Source organism: Capsella rubella, unplaced genomic scaffold, assembly GCF_000375325.1.
Source record: "Capsella rubella cultivar Monte Gargano unplaced genomic scaffold, Caprub1_0 scaffold_67, whole genome shotgun sequence".
Taxonomy (NCBI): domain Eukaryota; kingdom Viridiplantae; phylum Streptophyta; class Magnoliopsida; order Brassicales; family Brassicaceae; genus Capsella; species Capsella rubella.
The window spans coordinates 14,647-20,518 of NW_006238861.1; the positions used below are offsets into that span (position 1 = coordinate 14,647).

Sequence of the window (5,872 nt, forward strand, 5' to 3'; positions counted from 1 at the left end):
CATTTCGCCACTTTGATAATCATGGGACAAAACATGACCGCCAATAAAGGATTCTAAATCTAAGTCTACAACCAAAACCTAGCTAGGTTGTTACTTTTAACAATGCCCTCTTCTAGTCGGTGGTTAATACCCTCCTTGCAATTTTCATTCTAGGATCCAACCGCCTAAATATTTTATCATTTAGAATAGTTCCTATATTTTAAAATATCTGTTTTATTTTCCATATATCATGTTTTATTTTCCTTTTTACAGAATTTTAGATATGGAAAATAATTGCTATTTAAAATTTGTTAAAAATAATGAGATGTCAAATCCCGATTGGTCGTTTAAAATCCTATGTGGACTCTCTCAAAAGCTTATAGCTTCAACTTTTATATAGTATAGATTGTACTCATGAAACTTTATTATATAGTTAATAACTTTCTTAAGAACTAGAAATACAAGCTAATTTAATAATTGACTAATCCAATAATCAAGCTTCTTCTTCGTTGCCACTGAGTTGTGACTGAGAGTTAACTTTAGAGTTGTTGTCAGTGCCTTCATCTTCATCATCTTTTGGTGTTGTCTTGTAGTACACAAGATATAATATAAGTTGTACTGCTCCTGATACCGTTCCTAGCCCATTTACAATCAATTATTTTTTGTTGAAGAAACAATCAAAAACAAAAAGTCAAAAACGATAAGTGAACCTAGTAAATATAAGATGAATTGTATTATGAATATTTTAAAAAACTTACCAAACTGAACAAGTCAAATTTTATAAGTGCATAAGTAACCCAAACGACGCCGTTGAGGAAGTAGGCAAGTGAGAGGGAGAACGGCATGCATTTTACGCTTTTGGTCTTGATCACCTTAGTCTGTTTCGAGTCACACAAAACTATCATGATTTTATAATAAAAGCGAAAGATAATACAAAAAATTTAAGGAAGTAGAATTTCAGAAATAAAATACATAATACCATGATAGTGAGAGGGGCAATATATATGAGGCAGCTAATAGAAATGATACAAAGGATTCCAACAAAAGTGGATCTTTGCTTATGTGTGTGGAACAATAGCAATGTGCATGTGGTTACTATTCCTACAAACACCATCTTTCCAATGAACCATAGCCCAAGTTTTACCTGCAGCACGAATCACTTTAGTTACATCAGTGAAAAATAAAATTGTATAAAATTTTAAATTTCACTATCACCATCCTAAAACAGAATCATTCAGTGTATACCATCTGCTTATTAGTCTAGTATTTTAACGTTCATTTTAATCCAAAGTAGGAATTTATTGAGTTTAGTTTCTGGTTCATTTACTTATAGCACTTGAACCAGAGCCTAATTTTTTGTTAATACACAATTTTTAATCTTCTTAGCTATTACATATATGTGGTTCACAAAACTCAAATATATATAAACCTATGTAATCACTCGTTAAAATTCTTGTAAGATTTTCCAAATAATATTATAATCAGACCAACATATTAATAATAATTTGTTAGACCAAAAAGAAATATCAACGTTAACATAACAAAGTTTATGTTTTTACCCTAGTTATATATCACCAGAAAAACTTATGATGTAAACTAAACCAATTTAAAATTACGGTCCCATTAGAAGAACTAACTAGAAAATATGGAAACAAAAGTTTGATCTAATTTACAGGTTTTCTGGTTCACTTTTCGCTTAACTAATAATAAAAACAAATTTTATAAGCATGTTGATGATCACAAAGCACAATCGTTGCATCGATCTCCGCGCTTCTCTCTCTCTTGAAGGCGATTTCCGGCGACCTCCGTTTCTTCTCTTTTTTCTTTTTTCTCGATCGGTGCTTCACTTAGGGTTCTCCGATCGGTGCTGATCTAAGGGTGAGTAGCTTCTCCTCTCTGTCGGCGGTGGTGGGTTTGTCTCCTCCGATGTGGTTGTGGCTCCAGAACATGCGGTGAGGATCTATGCGGCTGTGGTACCCATTTTGAAGACGGCGGGGAGCTTCCGGGATCCTCACGGCTCAGCCGCTAGATCTGGAAGCTGTGGCTACGGCGGAATTCGGTGGAGACTAGGAGGGTTTCTCCGTTTGATGTGGAGGTTAACGGTAGATCTTGGATCTTAGATGGCCGTGGCGGAGCTTCGGGTTAGGAGGGTTGTGTTGGAGCCGCCGCCTTCTAATTCCGCCGTTCTTGGCATCCTCTCGTCCAGTTCGAGGAGGAGTTTACTCGGATCTACGACAACCTCCGGTCTTGAAGGAGAGAGGATAGATCTGAATGTGGCGAGTTGCTAGGTCGGGACTCGCCACCGCGGAACCGTGTTGTCTGGGTGGTTAGCTTTTCGGGAGGTTTGTAGCGGGTCGGCGCGGCGGAGAAGAAGGGTCCATCACCGGAAACCGTTCTCTTCGGGTTTTGTTCTCCGAACCTCCGCCAAGGCCGCAAAGCCGTGGACCTTGAGACCGCCGGATCTCAGGCTCCGATCACCTTTGCCTCCGGCGAGCAGCAGGGTCCGAGTCTCTCTTTTGGACTGTGGGCTTTAGTTTTTTCCTTTGTTTTTGGATCCATCGTGTAAGGTGGCCCAGCCCATTTGGGATTTTTCGAAATTAATAATATTATATTTATAAATAAAAAAACAAATTTGATTAAGAAAAAACTAGATCAAAGGAAGATATAGATGGATAGAATTATACCTTGCGAGAAGTGGGACAATAGTAGAAGAAAATGGCTAGATAGCTAAGTTCAATGACATCCCAGTTGCATTGATAGGGATGACAAGGATGCTACCAGCTGGATGAACTATGGGTAAGACATACAAGACCCAGGAGCTTGCACACTTGTCCTTGGTGGCGGAGTACCTCGCACAACCGATCCATCATTTCTGAACTTAATTTCTTCTCGTTAAGTTTCAAGAAACATCGAGGCTCTCCAGACCGATCCTCCCGCGACAGTTCAAAACTCCAACATCTCCATCTGCTTCTTAGGTAGTTAGAATTCTCCATCTGCTTCAAAAACTCTTAAGTTCTGCAACTTTTGTTTTGTGTTAATTCCTTAGTGATGTTATGAACCAAGGGATGAACCTTTTATGTATATGAATCTTCTACAGGTTGCTTTTGAGATACAAAAATGAATTCGCTAAACTTTTAAAACGAAATGAATGTGTCATATAATTTAATTAGGTCGTACCATATTTCTTTTTTCAAAATACTATCGTTGCTATGTAGTCGGAATAAGGTCGCTAAATACTCGCTAAATATTTGCTAAATATTCGCTAATATTGCGACTATTATACAACTACACGAATAATCGTAAAATCGTCGCTATATTATCAGATTTAAGTCGTAGAATAGTCGCTAAATTGTCGCAACAAAATCGCTAAACTTTACAACTATTATGCCTACTATACAACTACATATTTAATCATAAATTAATCGTAAACTAGTCGTATAGTAGTCGTAATTAGCGACTAATTTTACGATTAACAACTTTAGCGACTACGTATTTACGACTATAGTAGTAGTCGCTAAATAGTCGTGACAATGTGTTTTACATAGCGACTAATAGTGCAGTCGCCATTGGTCAGTTTTCTTGTAGTATATAATTATATTAATGAATTTAGTTGGGAAAAAAGGAAAATCGGTTAATAGTAGTGTTTACATGGTAACTAATTAGAACAAGAAGTATTACACGGATAAATATACATACATTAGATATCTCTCCCTATAGGGCAACTAAATAACTTCTCATACATAAAACTTTCGGATAAGTCAGGTGACTCTGAGTTGTTTCTCACGTTTATTTATTCCCTTTGATTATTGTTTTTAACGGAAAAGAATAATATAGTCGCTAAGAAAGACAAGCCAGTAGATTAATAATCCCTTTGATTATTGATATTTTGGTCTAAAACAGAGATATTACGATCATGTGATTCAGTAACATTCATTACTTAGATTTTGAAGCTAGTGTCTAGAACTACATACAAAGATACAATTTGTTGGCCTGATGATTTTTAATTTTACCGCTATCATCCAATCTAATTAAATTAATGAATGGATCAGATAAATTAATTGTAGAAAAAAAACATATAGTTATTTTATGTGTAGAGTCAAAAAATGTAGTAAAAAAAAAAATACCACTAAAACTATTGGAGGAAATATTTCTCAAAGTTTATTGAATTTTGCATACAACTGATTTCTTTTTAATCATTTACAATATCTTTGAATCAGTTTTTTTCCTAAAACTTGATACTATCTTTGAATCGGTTCATATTTTCATTAGGTGTGGTGATCACAATGAATGCCTACAATGGGACATTATCATAACTAAGACCGGTTTAAAAGTTGTTGAACAACAATAATTGTTGTTCATTTTGTATATTTTCACCTGGTGGGACAATATAAATGCACACAAACACAATAATTCCCCTAGTTTTTCAAAACGATTAACAAATGTGAACATTTGTCGACTAGTCTACTACTAAAGTGCTACAAAGTAGGTTCTAATTAATTACATAATTTAAATATCTAAAATAAACGAAATCTATTAAAAACGTTATTAGTTATATTTATCAAAATTTAACAAAAATTTATTAAAGATCTAGCTATTGTTTTATAAAAATTTCTAATATGCGAACGGGTTTAATACGCCTAGATCCAAACATTCAGAAATATCGGAATCAAACTCAATCGGATACCCAATGCCCAAAACTAATTCCCAAATTATTTGAAATGTAAGGAAAAATATTGAAAAAATACTGAAGTTATATAATAAGAAAACCGGAATTTAAACCGAACAAACCAATATTAATGTTGTTGCAGTTTCTATTTGGAATTGGAACTCATTAATATTACCTGATCCTAACCAAATTGAGAAGAATAAAAGTTTCAATTCAGTCAATCTTTTTGCCCAAAAAAAAAATTCAGTCAATGTTGGCTAGAATTTATTTTAACTGAACTTTTAAATTTACGAACCCAATTGGAGGGAAGTAAGACGTAATGAAAACCGGTGTACTGATATGACCAAATCAGCCGGTTAAGGTTCATGTCAATTCCTCCGTTGCTTCGCCGATCTGAAGTGTCAAATTCCTAAATTCCAACGGTTTTCATCCTCTGGCGTTCGCATTTGGTCATCGAAAACTTCCTCTTGGTGCTATAGTTTCCTCTGACTCGACAAAGACAATCATTGGTACAATTTAAAAATATGCAAAAATATCAAATATTATATATAGTAATTATATTTTCTTTTATAATTATATATATAAATAAGTTTGAAAACTGTACTAGGACCAACTTTAAAATATGCATAAATATCAAATATTATATATAGTAATTATATTTTCTTTTATAATTATATATATATATATAAGTAAGTTTAAAAACTTGGTTTTATGTATACAAGCACATATATATTATTGCATTATATTACATATTTTATTAGGACCAATTTTAAAATACGCATATATCAAATAATTAAAAGTTTACTTCATCATCTGGTTCTTCATCATCAGAAGACGATAATTACACCGAAATACATATTCAGGTTCCGCATCTTCGACATCATAATCTAGATTAATTGCATTTACTCCTACATCCAAATCATCAACTACGAGGTCTTCAATTGTAGTCATCAATACATCATCATCATTTTCTCTTTGTAAAAGAGTCGATTCTTTGTTTTTCGTATTCTCCGAAAATGTTTCCCCTTGGATTACCTTTAAAAACATTGAGCCACAATTGTTTCGGTTTTTTATGTATGGGTACGGGATATAACAAACTTGATGTGCTTGAGAGGCTGTTGCATATATATCAACATGGAGAATTTATTAGGCATATAACTCGGAAACATTGCGTTGAACCACTAAATGACTTATCTAGTGTTGTTTGGGGTAGAAATATGTTAGAAT

General features: G+C 33.9%; 1 pseudogene; it reads right to left on the minus strand.

Moving 5' to 3' along the window:
- Window positions 1–472: 472 nt before the first annotated feature.
- LOC17874334 lies at window positions 473–2,972 on the minus strand (annotated as a pseudogene).
- Window positions 2,973–5,872: the final 2,900 nt, after the last annotated feature.